The sequence below is a fragment of the Crinia signifera genome, chromosome 9, assembly GCF_055691185.1.
Source record: "Crinia signifera chromosome 9, ASM5569118v1, whole genome shotgun sequence".
Classification (NCBI taxonomy): domain Eukaryota; kingdom Metazoa; phylum Chordata; class Amphibia; order Anura; family Myobatrachidae; genus Crinia; species Crinia signifera.
In genome coordinates, this window is record NC_139225.1 from 77,812,317 (window position 1) to 77,831,463 (window position 19,147).

At 49.0% G+C, this 19,147-nt stretch overlaps 1 pseudogene; it reads left to right on the forward strand.

The window, feature by feature from the left end:
- The first annotated feature begins 7,873 nt into the window (after positions 1–7,873).
- The window catches only part of LOC146035689 (ubiquitin carboxyl-terminal hydrolase 12-like), a 118,400-nt pseudogene continuing 107,126 nt past the window's right edge, over positions 7,874–19,147 (forward strand).

The window sequence follows — 19,147 nt, forward strand, 5'->3', positions numbered from 1 at the left end:
CAGGATATATGTCGTCACACTGGACACAGGATATATGTCGTCACACAGGACACAGGATATATGTCATGAGTGACTCGTGACACTGGACAATGGATAAGATATAGGCCGTCACACTGGACACAGTCCCTTGTATTACTGCAGCCCCTGTACACAGTGTACTACTCAGCAGCACTGCAGCCCCTGCGTGTGAGCACTGCAGCACTGAGTTAGTTAGTTAAATCACAAAAAACACAGGGTTCAGGGCTAAATAAATCACAACACAGGGCTTAGGGCTATATAAATCACAACAGGGCACGGGCCACAGGACAGCCCCTGGACAGTGGACACTGCAGCCCCTGCGTGTGAGCACTGCAGCACCTAGTTAGTTAAATCACACTACAGGGCTCAGGCCTAAACAGTCACTGACTCTCAATACAAGTCTACAACACAGGGCAGTGAGGGCACAGGGCAGGTCACGGAGCACAGCACAGGGCAGTGAGGGCACAGGGCAGGTCACAGAGCACAGCACAACACGGAGCACATGGCACGGAGCACAGCACAGGGCAGTGAGGGCACAGGGCAGGTCACGGAGCACAGCACGGAGCACATGGCACAGAGCACAGCACAGGGCACATGGAGCTTCCCAACCACCCTCTTCCCTCTCCAAGATTGGAGTGAAGATGGCGGGGCGCGTGCGTCTTTTATAAGATCCCGCTCCCGCGAAAATCCGACAGCGCGATGATGACGTTCGGCCTCGTTATTGGTCCGGAATTCAGGCGGAAACTCCCGAGCCGACTCGGATCTGACCCGGATCCCTGATATTCGGATCTGCCGGATCTCGGGGATCCGGACCCGCTCATCTCTAGTTGATAGAAGGACAGAGGGTCACAGAGAATTTGTAGGCAGGTCGGGCCTTCTTCATAAATACTCCTAGAACCACTAGACCAATGCAGGACTCCCGACATCAATTAGTATGCTGGTGCCAGAATCCTGATTGCCAGGATGCTGAATGTAAAGGCCCATACACACTGGGCGACTTTGAGCTGAAAGCTGCTCAAAACAGCAAGTTTGATCGTACCCTTCTGAAGAAACCGCTATATACTGTGACAGCGGAGAAACGCGTCAAGCCAAGCTACAGAGATAAGGTGCACTCCCATGGTGACTGCAGCTCCAGCGTCATTGATTCCAGCTCCTGAAAACGTTTGTTCTTCCAGCTGATTATCTGCAAAACCAAGGTCTCCCCAGCGCCGCCAGCACTGAACACGCTAGCCGGACATCGGCACAAGTCCTGGGTGAGTTACCTGCAGCATTCATTGGACCGCTCCAACCTCCCGGCAATTCAGCGTGCAACAACCTAGCTGATTGCCGGAGGCAGACAGCTCGCTCTCCGCCGACACACAAACTGGCTGGTCGTCAACAGGCGGCGACAGCCGGCGGTTGAGCTAGAGCAGTTTGCTTAAACAGACTGAGCATATATTTAAATATCGGCTACTACATCCTTCATGTGTTGTGTTATTTACACAAAAACTCAACATCTGTGTTAAATTGAGCTGGATCTGATGTATACTTTATACCTAAAAGGAGATTCCTAAATATCGGGACTACCACCTGTTGCTATATATCCCATGGGAGTGTAATGTACCTTTTTTAATATTATTCATTTTATTATATGTTGCATTTGATGTGATATATTTTATTGCTGTTTATTTAAATAAATTTATTACATTTATAATTATCCAATTGTCTGGCGCTCTCTGGGTGTGTGTGATCAGTCATACACACTCCCCCATTCCCCCTATTGTGTCTACCTATTGCAAATCATCCAATTTGCTAATTGGGAGCAGCCATTTGTGAAAATCGTTACAGATTCCCTAATTCCAAGGGTGAATCATTATAGTGTTTGCGCCCGATGTGGTTTTTTGTCTAAAACTGGTTGTTTAGTTAAATTTGATAAGGAGGTAACTTCACAAACCACGTGACCTCACGCCAGATAGGGGTCTTGTTAGATATTAAACTGATCCAATCAGATACTACCTTGCAGACACAGTCAATGCTGCACCAAACACCCACTGCTCCTTGGCTGCACATGCCAAACTGCAAAATCAATCCACATTGGGCTCTTGGTACTTGTGTGGAGGTTCTAACAGAGGAGCGCAGCTACAAGGGGGGGGTTATTAAACTGACACCCTGTCTGCCCCTGTAGTGCTGCTCTGCTTCCAACATGTGCCAGGTTGGAAGTGTAAGGTCCACATGTATGTGATGCCCACTGCTGTGGCCTAGCTTAGTCATCCAGCTACCTCGGGATAACCTTATGGCCCTACTACAGTATATGAAAACGATTTTGTGAGCTGTGAAGTGATCAAAATTGTCTAGAAATGAGTGGAAACTAATGTTATTGAGCTTAATAACACTTTAGGGGCAAAAACAGGCCCGAAAACTATTATTTTAGCAATTTTTAGCATTTTTCCAAATAAATCCAGATCCAAAACCAAAACCCGCAAGGGTGGTTTTGCCAAAACCAATCCAGATCCAAAACACGAAGGGAGATCCAGATCCAAAACCAAAACCCGAAAAAGTGGCCGCCGCACATCTCTAATACAAACCAGACTGTTCTTGAAGTACCACAGCAGACAGCGACACCCCAGGCAGGAAGGAGGAACTACAAGGATTTTACAAGGAGTAGGGTGCTAGAATGAAAACGAATCCTTCATACATGATAATTAATAATCTAGCCAGAAGGATTTCTTTATTAACGTGGGAGAGCTGGGATTCACCCAGCTTAAGGTCATAAATTCTTTGCCCGTTTCTTTGACGTGGGTGTAGTTAGTCTAGTTAGCAGGGTAGGGGTAAGATGTTTTAGGGATCCAGGTATGCTTGAGTTAGGGGGTAGGTTATACAGGGTAGGGGGTTATGGTGAAGGGTTGCTTTGGGTTTTATAGTTTTGTTTTATTAATTGAATCTACGCTTTATTTTATTTTCTTGAAGGTTGGGTGTATCTTCATATTCACAAAACTTGTTTTGTTATAGAACTACACTGCTTAAACTATATTGGCTGGATATGTGTACTCAAATATATGACACTGATTCAATGCATACTCCTCATTATATATGTAAAATTAAGCCCGGATGGCACCTTCTGGTGGTGAAATTGGCATAACTGATAATAGGAGTACTCTCTATACTCAAATTGTGATATACCCCCTTTTATATTATGTACTGTACAAAGCAGTCAGATACGACTGCTTTGTAACCCTCCGATGGTGTAATGATTCGTATTAGCTGGCCATATATACGGCCGCTAATAAGAATCAGTCAGATCCGTGCAGGCTGCAAGGTGTAAAAAAAAAATAGAAAAATTAAATAAAAAAAAACTGGCTGAAAGAGCCGGGCCGGTAATTAAAAATCAGGGAACCCGACAAATAGGGGTTCCCCGATTTTTATCAAACAGCCCCAGGCTCCAGGTCCACGGCTGGTTCCCAAAATACGGGGGACAAAATGACTAGGGGTCCCCCGTATTTTAAGAACCAGCCCCAGGCCAAACCAGCAGGGTAATGTCACAGCCGGGGGACACTTATTATACAAGGTCCTGGCATAATACAGAGACCTGGGTATCAGTGACTTACACCAGGAGCATAGTCTGCAGCAGTGGCACCTATGACGCTGCTTTGTCCTCATACGATGGAAGATGTTGTTCTCCTCCTGTAGAAGGGAATGCCGGTCTGTGGTACACGGAGCATCTACCAGAACATGCAGATCCAAGATGAAGAATTATATTCTAAAACAACACTGGGCACAGTGGTGGGGAAGGGGATCTATGGGCCTGCAACCAACAGTGGCTTGTTGGCTTATCTAAAACATGCAGGGGCTGAACAACACACAGTAGGAAACACTAGGGAGATATACAGTAGGTGACATCCACTCTAGTACATACCTCCCAAGTGTCACGATTTCAGCTGGACAGTCTCGATTTTCGGGTCCTGTCCCGCTGTCCCACCCGCGGCTGGCATTGTCCCGGGTGACAGTTGGGAGCCCCCCCAAGCTGATTGAATAGGCGCGGCCGAAAATGGGGTCGCGCTAATTTGTGTAAGCCGCACCCTCATTTGCATTGGCCCCGCCCCCTTTTGGGGCGTGTTCCTATTCCAGCAGCCAAGAAGCTGGGAGGTATGCTAGTATCCCAGTGTAACCCAGGTCCAGTGACCAGAAAACACAACCTGCACAGCTTGCAGGGTTGTAGCCAGAAAGCACTGATAATGGTCATTGGATCTCTGCCATTTTTTACCTAACGTTTTGTGTGAACAGCTATTACTGGGAGGGAGAGATTACAGCCCCCTTTATGGTCCTGACCAGTTTTACCCTAGGGAGATACATTACCCCCCCCCCCCCCGTGCCTGCCGGCAAGCGATGCACCAAATATGTTTTAAGAGACAGTCAGGCTTGTCCCCATCTATGCACAGGGGCCACGATAAGAGCACATCTGCTCCTTACTGTATGCGTGCTGTGTATGTGTGTTGTGTGTATGTATGTATGCTGTGTGTGTGTGTGTACTTGTGTGTGTGTAAGTATATATGCTGTGTGTATGTATATATGCTGTGTGTATGGTGTGTGTGTATGTATATATGCTGTGTGTATGTGTGTGTATGTATATATGCTGTGTGTATGTGTATGTGTGTATGTATATATGCTGTGTGTATGTGTATGTGTGTATGTATATATGCTGTGTGTATGGTGTGTGTGTGTGTGTGTGTATGTATATATGCTGTGTGTATGTGTGTGTGTGTATATGCTGTGTGTGTATGTATATATGCTGTGTGTATGTGTATGTATGTATATATGCTGTGTGTATGTGTGTGTGCTTATCCTTAGTGGGTCTCCCCTTATCTTAACTACCCCAAGCTCCCTGGATACTTAGGGCCGGATTCAGAGTTGATCACAAAAGCAAAATCTTTCTCAAAAGGGTAAAAGCATGCTGCGCTGCAGGTGGGGCAGATGTAACATGTGCAGAGAGAGATTTGGGCGAGTTATTTGTTTCTGTACAGGGTAAATATTGGATGCTTTATATTTACACTGCACATTAGAATTCAGTTTGAACACACCCCACCCAAATGTATCTCTCTTTGCATGTTACATCTGCCCCACCTGCAGTGCAGCAGGGTTCTTCCCAATTGAGAAAGATTTTGTGTTTGCGAACAACTCTGAATCAGGCCCATAATCAGGCTCTATCCCCAGTGACAACTTGTGTCTGCAGACACCCCCTTTCCCCACTGTAGGTCTCCAGCCTGGCATTTAGGGGAGATCACTAGTTTCCTGTGACTTGGAGATGGCATCTTATCTCGGGTCAGCCCACCGTGTGAACAAGGTAAGTTCCAGATCTGACCCGGGACTTTGGTGGGAAAGTGGTAGACGTTATAAGTTACACTGCACATAAGACGCATTGTCGGGTGCAGTAAGAGTAGAGGAGATAAATAATAAGCAGCAAAGAGAAGGTTCATGTTTATAATACCCCTTTCACATCGCACCTAATTACCGGGTACAAGCCGGTTTCTTGCCGGTTCAACCCGGTAATTAGTGCGATGTGAAAGGGGTTTCCGGGTCCCGCAATCGGGTTGCAACACGGCAATACGAACTGGTAAAAAAGAAGGGTTCTTACCATTTCATTGCCATGTTGCTGTGCAGTATGAATGGGTTAAACGGGTCGAGCGTCCCTTTTCCCGTTCACACTATGGAGGAGACAGAGCTTGGAGCAGCGCCAGCTCTCTCTCTGATGATGCGCCGACACTGTTGCAGTGTGAACATGCACATGCAGGGTCGCACTGGGACTGAACCAGTTAAAAGTCCCGATGCGACCCTGGATTTGCGATTTGAAAGCGGCATTATAGACAAGTTACATAAGAAGGGATACAATTAGCTGGGAAGCGGTCATCTATTCGAATGAACTTAGGTCTACAGTCATTAGGTCGACCCCACTAGGTCGACTGGCAGGAAGGTCGACCTGGCTTAAGGTCGACATGGGCCAAGGTCGACATGACTTAAGGTCGAATTTGCATAAAGGTCGACATGAGGAAGGTCGACTGGTCATAAGGTCGACATGGGGTTTTTCACTGTTTTTTGAGCCGACATGTGCCGGCAGGCGGTATTTCATGCCCTACCATCCACTAGGGCATGGAGGAGGTTATTAAAGCTGTGGCGAGCGAAGCGAGCCACCGTGCCCGAAGCATTGCGAGCGATGCGAGGGTCCAATTCTCATTGCCAACTGTGTCCATGTCGACTGTGTCGACATTCGGATAAAAAAACAGTGAAAACCCCATGTCGACCTTATGACCAGTCGACCTTCCTCATGTCGACCTTTATGCAAATTCGACCTTAAGTCATGTCGACCTTGGCCCATGTCGACCTTAAATCAGGTCGACCTTCCTGCCAGTCGACCTAGTGGGGTCGACCTAATGACTGTAGACCTAAGTTCATTCTGATAGATGTACCGATTCCCTTGCAGCTAACGACTCTTCTATTTCCCGCTGCAACCGCCTGCGCAGGGTCCTACAGGCCTACATCCCACAAGAGTTGCGTACAGAGGACAGAGTGCGTGTCACCTCGTGGGATGGGACAGACTGGCCAGAGGAGGGCATGTATGACCGGGTAAGTGGCTGTCTGTCCGTAGAACACAATAGAGCTCAGCACAAAAACCTACTTTTTATGACTGTCTATTTATCAGGACGGTGAAGTCAGACCGTGCCTAGTGCTTTGCAGCTAACCCCTCGGTGCGCAGGTATACTACCACGCACTCCACCGTAGAACACAATAAGCAACGAAGATAAAAGATAAATATATTAAAATCCACAACCCTTCTAAACCTCCTTTAAATGAGGCTGCCTGTGGAAGTGACCAATCAGTGATCAGTGTTGGTCAGGATTAGCTGTTAGCTAATTGGGAATCGGTACATCTATCAGAATGAACTTAGGTCTACAGTCATTAGGTCGACTGGCAGGAAGGTCAACCTGATTTAAGGTCGACATGGGCCAAGGTTGACATAACTTAAGGTCAAATTTGCATAAAGGTCGACATGAGGAAGGTCGACTGGTCATAAGGTCGACATGGGGTTTTCACTGTTTTTTTGATCCGAATGTCGACACAGTCGACATGGACACAGTTGGCAATGAGAATCGGACCCTCGCATCGCTCGCAATGCTTCGGGCACGGTGACCTTATGACCAGTCGACCTTCCTCATGTCGACCTTTATGCAAATTCGACCTTAAGTCATGTCGACCTTGGCCCATGTCGACCTTAAGTCAGGTCGACCTTCCTGCCAGTCGACCTAGTGGGGTCGACCTAATGACTGTAGACCTAAGTTCATTCGAATAGATGACCGCTTCCCAACCCACAACAGAGAGAGCCGGCACCGGGAAGGGTGATCCCTGGGCAGGACAAGGGCCTGTGCAGTGCTGTGAGCTGCTGACCTGTAAGGAGCGGGGGCTGCGCAGCTGTGTGACCAGGAATGTCGCCAGGAGAGCCAGGCTCCTCCAAGTCCCCTACTGCTGCCACCTGCCAGAGGGAAGGGAACCGCGCTGCCAACCACAGGAGGAGCCCCAAACCCAGAGAGAACAGAATGATGTGTGCTGCCGAGGTGTCCTACATAGTGCCTGCCCGTGGAGGAGCCGAGAGGTTAAAGACTAGAACCTCGAGGAAGAAGGTGCTGAGGGGGTAAATTACCTGGGAGCACACCCAGCCGGAGGATTCTCCCGGGGTTGCTCCGAAGAAGTTAGAGGACGCAGCAAGTGGAGACCAAGGACTGCAGGCACCGCATAGGACACCCGCTCTCGAGAAAGGACACGCAAAGGACCCCTAGCTGGAGACCTGTAGAAGCCCCCTCAGTGGTGCGGAGCTGCCCCTAGAGTTGCCTGTCCGAAAGTGTGTTTTGAACACTAGGCAACATCAAGGACAAGAGCCGCGCAGAGGACAGGTGACAGCCCAGTGGAGGAGAGGACAGAGGAAGATCCCCAGCCTGATAGGAGCCGGAGGTGGAAGCAGAGGCCGACCCAAAACAGCACGACAGGCGGAGCCATGGACGACCCAGCACCTCCTGCTGCAGGAGCCGATGACACAGGACACAAGACAGAGATCCTCTGGGAGCAGCCACAGCCATTACACCGCAACTGCGGAGCGCAGCATCCCGGGCGTGCTGTGTAGCGAATCCAGAGGGACTTGTGATGCAGTGGCGGTGAGTACCCCCTGATCCCGGGTGCTTGTGGCCCTCCTTCCTGATATTTCCCCATATATTAATAGGTACGTGTGTCATATTGCAGGTTGTTTTATTAGTGATCTATCTAAAGTGCAAGAGTAATGCAGGTATTTCACAATTATATTATATATACACAATTACACGCTTTGGATGGGATGTTTTTGGTATTTTGGACTGGCTCCCATCGACCTATCGGGTTCTTCCTGAACTTACCCACCTCCTTTTGGTAGACTATGGTTTGATCTTGGTGTCTCACAATAATTGGGTCTTCCTAGTTTGTGGTATCTTATCCGCAGTAATGAAGGTGGGTATCCCTTATGTATTATTACATTGGCATACGTGTGGGAGGGTGACTATAGCAGGACTTAAACTTGAATGGAATTGAAGGTGTTAATATAAGCATGCAAAGGTCCTAATTTAAGTGAGTGATAAAACTCGCTGTGATTGATAACACATGTTGCGTATGATAAATAGTGCTCCAACCAATCCTCCCCAACCGCCATGTGTTCCGCCCCTGTCATTTGTTAATAAAATGACTGGTGGGGCGGATTGGCTGGTGTACCAATTATCATACGCAACAAGTGTTATCAGTCACGACGATTGTTATCACTCGTTGAAAAATGAGTAACTCTGTAGCGCTTTTAGAGGCTCCTACCCCTCGGCCAGTATGAAGAAGGGCTGAGTGTGCGTCCATGTTGCTTTTACTGCAACGTCACCAGGACCCGCTGAACGTGCAGGTCATTGGTTTTGTAGCCAAAATTGGACTGCATGTTCAGCCTATGGGGGTGGTCGATAACGATATTGTGTGTGGATTCAGTATTGAATCCCGGCGGTCGGGATCCCGGCGTTCAGAATCCCGACAGCCGAAATGCCGACAAGGGGGGGACGTGGATCGCCCCCCCTTGCGGGCTCGCTGCGCTCGCCACGCAGCGGGCCCGGTGCCTCGCTACGCTCGGCACACTAATTTATTCTCCCTCCAGGGGTGTCGTGGACACCCCAGGAGGGAGAATGTGTCGGCTTTTCGGCGGTCGGGATTCCGGCGTCGGGATTCTGAACGCCGGGATCCCGACCGCCGGGATCGTAACTGCATCCCTTGTGTGTACACGAGCCCTTGTGAGCGATATTATTATTATTTTTTTAAATCCATGTGCATGGGATGTCACATTTATCTAGCACTGTCCATAAAGTGACAATATGCAGCTCATTGGTTGCTGAGGCCAACTTCTCTTTCGCATTACTGGCCAGATCTCCTCCTCTCTGCCAGTGGCGTAAGTTCGTCCCAGATGCCCGGAGGCAAGATGAATATTGGTGCCCCCCCCCCACACACACACACACACACACAACGTTATTCAAAATATATATAGTCTGTTATGAAATATATATTATATACTGTATGTAAGAGAGGGAGAACACATATATATTTCAGAACTCAGCCACAGAAGTAATTTTGATGGCTTTCAATTAATGGATTTAAACTGGCAGTGGTGGAGAGGTGCCCCCTTGAGAGCAGGAGCCCGGGGGCAGATGACTCCATTGCCTCCCAGAGTTCTGCCTCTGCTCTCTGCATTCCACAGCATTGATCTTGATAACGATGTCCTCAAGCACGGCCGACAGAGGATGTTGCTGACTATGTTTGGGAGTGCGCATAGTCAGAGATGTAGGGGGTAATACACTCCTGATTGCAAGACTAAAAATGTGGAGGCCGGGCGATTAAGGAATGTCTGCGCATGCATATAGATCCTAGTGCTCAGGCCATCCACTGATGAAATACAGCGTCTTTTTTTTTTTTGCATATCAGTGGCCATAAGCAAGATGATTGACAGGAACCCAGTGTTTGGGGGTATCACCCGTCCGTTTTCTGAACGTGTCTGGGAAGGCATGTGACATCCCTTCTGGCCTCGATTGAAGCCACCGAGTAAGTTCTGGGCTTGGCACAGACTGCAGGGGTGCCGGACGGGTTCCCGACAGTCGGTATCCCGACAGTCATTTACCTGACGTCGGGATCCCGACAGTCATTTACCTGACGTCGGGATCCCGACTGTCAAAACACCGACAGCCGGGTGCCCGATGGCCACCTGCTATTTTCCCTCATGGGGGTCCACGACCCTCATAGAGGTAGAATAGAATAGGTGGCTCGCGTAGCGAGCCCGCAAGGGGCTTTTCTGCGCTCGCCATGCTGTCTGAGTACAGGCAGTCGGGATGCCAACGTCGGGCTAATGACTGTTGGGATCCCGACTGTCGCAGTCCCATACCACACCCGACTGCACACACACTGGGAAAATCATTCAGTGGTGAGTTAGGTGCAAAATGGATTTAGCTATTCGCAGGTAGAGTGGCCAATCCCGGGAACAGCGGGATCCCAGGATTTGGCCCCAACATTGGCCGGATTTCTAGATTGGGCTGTGCACCCACTAAAATGCTGCCCGGCTTCTCCCGTCCCTGGCTCTGCGCAACGGCATTTGTTATATTAAGTAAACCAATCCTGGGATTGAGCATTTTTCAATCCCATATCTCTGGATTCAAAAAGTGCCCAGGGATTGTCATCCCTAAACGGAAACCATTCGCAGGCTTGCACGGGGTGGGATTACACTCTGTCGCTATGGCGACTATATAACTAATAGCAGTATATCCATAAGGTGCTGCTAAATCTGACCGGAGCAATCAGGTCTGAATAACCCCCATCGGGCGTAGCAACCCTTCTAATAACCGGATCAAATGGCCGAGTTGGTCGACCTGGGTTATTTGGTTGGGAGCTTTCACACCGCACCTCAAGCAGGGTCGCTCTAACATCAACCCAGCAATAATTCGGGTTTAAGGTGCGATGTGAAAGGGGTATGGTTTTGTTTGTTTTTGGTGTCAATGCCAGCTGGGTATCTGTATATAGCAGGGCTGGGCAATTGCGGTCCTCCAGATGTTGATGAACTACACATCCCAGCATGCCTTGCATCAGTTTCAGCATGGCCACATAGCAAAACTAATGCAAAGGATCCTGGGATGTGTAGTTCATCAACATCTGGAGGGCCGCAATTGCCCAGCCCTGGTATATAGGGTAAGTGTTGATACCCATGGTTGGCACTGTCCTGGGTTACACTCATAACAGACATATAAGAGAGTCCATATCCAGCCGCACGCGCAGTCTCTATCCCTGTGCAAAGTGGGGATTCGGGATGATTTGCGATTCCATCGTAGACTCTGATGTTCTGTGCACTGTGTCTCGGACTAATCTGAGGGCAAGGAATCACAGTGAGAGCTCTGCAGTAAGTCATTAGCCCCTATTAATGTCATCGTTTCATTCATAGATGGAAACTGTACCTGCTAGAATAGTTTCCTAACCAGAAGCCGCATAACTGCGATACTTAGACATTGGAGAATACTTCCATCTAGATTATCTGATTTACTGAGAATGGAGAACGGAATGGAGGAGAAGAATCACATCGCTAATAAGCTATTGAATATAACCTTGGAGATCATCTGCCTGCTGACTGGGGAGGTAAAGTCACAGTGACATCACTCTTTTCTCTATTACTGACACAGGGACCTGACTAGGGAGGTGAGTGGGTCTGGGTGCATCACAGTGACATCACTCTTATCTCTATTACTAACACAGGGACCTGACTGAGGAGATGAAGGGGTCTGGGAGCATCAAAGCGAACACGACCTGAGAGCGTCACAGCTAAAACGGACCTGACTGGGAAGGTGAAGGTTTCTGGGAGCATCACAGTGACATCGCTCTTATCTCTATTACTAACATAGGGACCTGACTGGGGAGGTGGAGCGTCTGGGAGCATCACAGTGACATCACTATTATCTCTATTACTAACACAAGGACCTGACTGGGGAGGTGGAGGGTCTGGGAGCATCACAGTGACATCACTATTATCTCTATTACTAACACAAGGACCTGACTGGGGAGGTGAGGGGGTCTGGGAGCGTCAGTGACATCACTCTTATCTCTATTACTGACACAGGGAACTGACTAGGGAGGTGAGTGGGTCTGGGAGCGTGACAGGGACCTGACTGGGGAGGTAAGGGGATCTGGGAGTTTCATTGTGACATCACTCTTATCTCTATTACTGACACAGGGACCTGACTGGGGAGGTGAGGGGGACTGGGAGCGTCACATTGACATCACTCATCTCTATTGCTAACACGGACCTGACTGGGGAGGTGAGGGGGTCTGAGAGATAATAGTGATATCACTGTGACGCTCCCAGACCCCCTCACCTCCCCAGTCAGGTCCGTCTTAGCAGTAGAGATGAGAGATGTCAATGTGACGCCCCCAGTCCCCCTCACCTCTCCAGTCAGGTCCCTGTGTCAGTAATAGAGATTAGAGTGATGTCACTTTGATGCTCCCAGACCCCCTCACCTCCCCAGTCAGGTCCCTGTGTCAGTAATAGAGATTAGAGTGATGTCACTTTGATGCTCCCAGACCCCTCACCTCCCCAGTCAAGTCCCTGTGTTAGTAATAGAAATAATAGGGATGTCACTGTGCCGCTCCATTACTAACACAGGGACCTGACTGGGGAGGTGAGGGGGTCTGGGAGCATCAAAGTGACATCACTCTAATCTCTATTACTGACACAGGGACCTGACTGGGGAGGTGAGGGGGACTGGGGGTGTCACATTGACATCACTCATCTCTATTGCTAACAAAGGGACCTTACTGGGGAGGTGAGGGGGTCTGGGAGCGTCACAGTGACATTACTCTTATCTCTATTACTAACACAGGGACCTGACTGAGGAGATGAAGGGGTCTGGGAGCATCAAAGCGAACACGACCTGAGAGCGTCACAGCTAACACGGACCTGACTGGGAAGGTGAAGGTTTCTGGGAGCATCACAGTGACATCGCTCTTATCTCTATTACTAACATAGGGACCTGACTGGGGAGGTGGAGGGTCTGGGAGCATCACAGTGACATCACTATTATCTCTATTACTAACACAAGGACCTGACTGGGGAGGTGAGGGGGTCTGGGAGCGACAGTGACATCACTCTTATCTCTATTACTGACACAGGGAACTGACTAGGGAGGTGAGTGGGTCTGGGAGCATGACAGGGACCTGACTGGGGAGGTGAGGGGGACTGGGAGCGTCACATTGACATCACTCATCTCTATTGCTAACACGGAGGTGAGGGGGTCTGAGAGATAATAGTGATATCACTGTGACGCTCCCAGACCCCCTCACCTCCCCAGTCAGGTCCGTCTTAGCAATAGAGATGAGTGATGTCAATGTGACGCCCCCAGTCCCCCTCACCTCCCCAGTCAGGTCCGTGTGTCAGTAATAGAGATTAGAGTGATGTCACTTTGATGCTCCCAGACCCCTCACCTCCCCAGTCAGGTCCCTGTGTTAGTAATAGAAATAATAGTGATGTCACTGTGCCGCTCCATTACTAACACAGGGACCTGACTGGGGAGGTGAGGGGGTCTGGGAGAATCAAAGTGACATCACTCTAATCTCTATTACTGACACAGGGACCTGACTGGGGAGGTGAGGAGGACTGGGGGTGTCACATTGGCATCACTCATCTCTATTGCTAAAAAAGGGACCTTACTGCGGAGGTGAGGTGGTCTGGGAGCATCAGTGACATCACTTTTATCTCTATTACTGACACAGGGACCTTACTGGGGATGTAAGGGGGTCTGGGAGTGTCATTGTGACATCACTGTTATCTCTATTACTGACACAGGGACCTGACTGGGGAGGTGAATGGGTCTGGGAGCATCAGTGACATCACTCTTATCTCTATTACTGACACAGGGACCTTACTGGGGAGGTAAGGGGGTCTGGGAGTGTCATTGTGACGTCACTCTTATCTCTATTACTGACACAGGGACCTGACTGGGGAGGTGAGGGGGACTGGGAGCGTCACAGTGACGTCACTCTTATCTCTATTACTGACACAGGGACCTGACTGGGGAGGTGAATGGGTCTGGGAGCATCATTGACATCACTCTTATCTCTATTACTGACACAGGGACCTTACTGGGGAGGTAAGGGGGTCTGGGAGTGTCATTGTGACGTCACTCTTATCTCTATTACTGACACAGGGACCTGACTGGGGAGGTGAGGGGGTCTGGGAGCGTCACATTGACAACGCTCTTATCTCTATTGCTAACACGGGGACCTGACTGGGGAGGTGAGGGGGTCTGGGAGAGTCACAGTGACAGTCTTATGTCTATTACTAACACAGGGACCTGACGGGGGAGGTGGGTGGTCTGGGAGCATCACAGTGACATCACTATTATCTCTCTTACTAACACAGGGACCTTACTAGGGAGGTGAGGGGGTCTGGGAGTGTCACAGTGATATCACTCTTATCGCTATTACTAACACAGGGACCTGACCAGGGAGGTGAGGGGGTCTGGGAGCGTCACAGTGACATCACTCTAATCTCTATTACTAACACGGGGACCTGACTGGGGAGGTGAGGGGGTCTGGGAACATCACAATGACATCACTTATCTCAAGTACTGACACGGGGCCCATACTGGGGAGGTGAGGGAGTGTGGGAGCGTCACAGTGACGTTACTCTTATCTCCTTTACTGACACAGGGACCTGACTGGGGGAGGAGATAAGAGAATATGGAGGAGATGCGCAGCCTTCCCCCCCGTCATCTTACTACCTGCCTACAAGCATCTAGGGCCTGTGCCTCCTTGCTACAGTCTGCCTGCTTGTGCCCTCAGGCCTGATGGAAGAGCAGTCACCAGAGCAGTCCCGGATCCTGGCCCCATTCCCGGCTCTATCCTATCCTGCACTATGTATGTGTGTGTGTGTATATATATATGTGTGTGTGTGTGTTTGTATGTAATGTATATATGCATGTATATATATATATATATAATTATATATTTATATACTCTGTGTGTGTATATATATATATATATATCCATCTCTCTCTCTCTCTCTCTCTCTCTCTCTCTCTCTCTCTCTCTCTCTCTCTCTCTCTCTCTCTCTCTCTCTCTCTCTCTCTCTCTCTCTCTCTCTCTCTCTCTCTCTCTCTCTCTCTCTCTTTCTCTTTCTCTTTCTCTTTCTCTCTCCTGAATTCAGCAGGTAAACGAGATCTATAGGAATAGACAAAACGGGCGCTTCATAGTGCAGATATCTTGAAAAGTTTGTATTTATTCAAACACATAGATAAAATGACGTTACCAAAGTTGGCGGCTCCAAATGCCGCACTATAAAAGCATATACACACAGACGTCCCGGCGTCTGATGCAGGGAGAGGTTACACTCCTCCGGACTCTCGCTGGTCTGATCGACGCTGAGCCACGCCCCTACGCGTTTCGTCACGTGGACTTCGTCAGAGGGCTGGCCCAGCGTCGGTCACAATCCTTTATATACCTGGACGGCATTTCTTTCAGCCAATCCATGACACATATTTTTTAGGGGTAGGGGTCTTGTTAGATATTAAACTGATCTATCAGATACTACCTTGCAGACTAAATAAGTGCTGCACGAAACGCCCACTGCTCCTTGGCTGAACATGTGGAAGAGTGCACAATCCAGCCAAACAGGGGTTTTGGTACTTGATTGGATCTTCTACCAGAGGAGCGCAGCTACTAGTATAGCTTTGAATGAAGATCGGTCCTTCTCTATTGGGGAAGAATAGATGTCATCAGTGACATCCAGAGTATTTATCCTCCTTTTGGGATAGTATGGATGGATTGATAAATGTTTGGGAAGAAGTAGTCCCAACAGCTGCTGATGGTCAGCGTACTAGACCAAGTGCGTGGCTTCGGGAGGAACACATGTAATGTGGTGAAGTGGTGAGGGAGGAAATGGAACACACGCCTAGCCTGTCTGATCAACTTTGATAAGGAGGTAACTTCACAAACCACGTGACCTCACGCCAGATAGGGGTCTTGTTAGATATTAAACTGATCCAATCAGATACTACCTTGCAGACACAGTCAATGCTGCACCAAACACCCACTGCTCCTTGGCTGCACATGCCAAACTGCAAAATCAATCCACATTGGGCTCTTGGTACTTGTGTGGAGGTTCTAACAGAGGAGCGCAGCTACAAGGGGGGGGGTATTAAACTGCCACCCTGTCTGCCCCTGTAGTGCTGCTCTGCTTCCAACATGTGCCAGGTTGGAAGTGTAAGGTCCACATGTATGTGATGCCCACTGCTGTCGCCTAGCTTAGTCATCCAGCTACCTCGGGATAACCTTATGGCCCTACTACAGTATATGAAAATGATTTTGTGAGCTGTGAAGTGATCAAAATTGTCTAGAAATGAGTGGAAACTAATGTTATTGAGCTTAATAACACTTCAGGGGCAAAAACAGGCCCGAAAACTATTATTTTGGCAATTTTTAGCATTTTTCCAAATAAATCCAGATCCAAAACCAAAACCCGCAAGAGTGGTTTTGCCAAAACCAATCCAGATCCAAAACACGAAGGGAGATCCAGATCCAAAACCCGAAAAAGTGGCCGCCGCACATCTCTAATACAAACCAGACTGTTCTTGAAGTACCACAGCAGACAGCGACACCCCAGACAGGAAGGAGGAACTACAAGGATTTTACAAGGAGTAGGGTGCTAGAATGAAAACGAATCCTTCATACATGATAATTAATAATCTAGCCAGAAGGATTTCTTTATTAACGTGGGAGAGCTGGGATTCGCCCAGCTTAAGGTCATAAGTTCTTTGCCCGTTTCTTTGACGTGGGTGTAGTTAGTCTAGTTAGCAGGGTAGGGGTAAGATGTTTTAGGGATCCAGGTATGCCTGAGTTAGGGGGTAGGTTATACAGGGTAGGGGGTTATGGTGAAGGGTTGCTTTGGGTTTTATAGTTTTGTTTTATTAATTGAATCTACGCTTTATTTTATTTTAGTGAAGGTTGGGTGTATCTTCATATTCACAAAACTTGTTTTGTTATAGAACTACACTGCTTAAACTATATTGGCTGGATATGTGTACTCAAATATATGACACTGATTCAATGCATACTCCTCATTATATGTGTAAAATTAAGCCCGGATGGCACCTTCTGGTGGTGAAATTGGCATAACTGATAATAGGAGTACTCTCTATACTCAAATTGTGATATACCCCCTTTAATATAATGTACAGTATACCCTCATACGTTTATTTACCCTTCCTGTTTCTTATTTTTCTTGGTTTTTGTGTTTTTGTTTTTTACAAAGCTCAATAAAAAATATTAAATAAAAAAAAAGGTGTGTTTTGAGAGGTTCTCATCTCTTATTCTTGTTTGGGGGGGGGGGGGTGTTGGGGACAGAACCTGTTGATTCTGGCAGCGGCGGAGCTAGCAATGTCCTCCATCATCCTGCATATCCAGACAACGCAGGATGATTTAATAACCAGGGCTACCACCAAGATTTTTTGGCCCGGGGACTGATTTCCAGTCCGCCCCTTCCCCCCTGGGCACCGTGGAGTTGCCCATGGCGGATGAGCTGTTAGTGCGGGAGGTATATTTATTTGTACATACTGTATCTTGCAGTATCTCCCCCGACACACTTCACTCAGCAGTTCCCGAAACACAGCCTGGCTTCTTCAATGCAGGATGCCGGCGACCATTTAAAATGCAGCACCTGCTGTTGAGCCATTCAGAGCTCGTGTACCGGCAGCTGCTCTGATTGGCTAATGGTACATGAGCTCTGATTGGCTCAAAAGCCAGGGCAGCATTTTAATTGGCCACTGGCGTCATGCATTAAAGAAGCCTGTGCTTCGGGACCTGCTTAGTCCCGAGGACCGACGCAGCGCAGGCAGCACAGTGGAGAGTTGCAGTGGGCAAAATTAGCTGCACGGGCCCTTCCAGAGGCCGGGGCCCGGGACAGCTCTACCCTATCAGAGGTCCTGTTAATAGCTATGTATAAAAAATAATGATCTACAGCAGCAGTTCCCATACACTAGGGGGAGGTGTAGGGTTAGGCTGCAGGTGACATGGGTTATACACTAGGAGGAGGCGTAGGGTTAGGCTGCAGGTGACATGGGTTATACACTAGGAGGAGGCGTAGGGTTAGGCTGCAGATGACATGGGTAATACACTAGGGGGAGGTGTAGGGTTAGGCTGCAGGTGACATTGGTTATACACTAGGGGGAGGTGTAGGGTTAGGCTGGGTTTACACACTCCGGCTCCTGCCGGACGGTGAAATCCCGCACGGCCAGGGAGCCGTGCTGCACACACTAGTTTATCATGGAAGGGATGGTCACAGCACGGCAGCCGTCCCTTCCAGTGGCGGGATCCGGCTGCAACCGTGCGGCCGGGTCGTGGCCGTCCCGTGTGAATGGACACAATAGTGTCCAGTCACAACTAATGTGTGCGGCACGGCTCCCTGGCCGTGCGGGATTTCACCGTACGGCAGGAGCCGGAGTGTGTGAAACCAGCCTGAGGCTGCAGGTGACATGGGTTATACACTAGGGGGAGGTGTCGGGTTAGGCTGCATGTGACATGGGTTATACACTAGGTGGAGGTGTCGGGTTAGGCTGCAGATGACATGGGTTATACACTAGGTGGAGGTGTAGAGTTAGGCTGCAGGTGACATGGGTTATACACTAGGAAGAGGGGTAGGGTTAGGCTGCAGATGACATGGGTTATGCACTACTGGGAGGCGTAGGGTTAGGCTGCAGGTGACATGGGTTATGCACTAGGGGGAGGTGTAGGGTTAGGCTGCAGGTGTCAAGGGTTATACACTAGGAGGAGGCGTAGGGTTAGGCTGCAGGTGACATGGGTAATACACTAGGGGGAGGTGTAGGGTTAGGCTGCATGTGACATGGGTTATACACTAGGGGGAGGTGTAGGGTTAGGCTGCAGGTGACATGGGTTATACACTAGGAGGAGGCGTAGGGTTAGGCTGCAGGTGACATGGGTAATACACTAGGGGGAGGTGTAGGGTTATGCTGCAGGTGACATGGGTTATACACTAGGGGGAGGTGTAGGGTTAGGCTGCAGGTGACATGGGTTA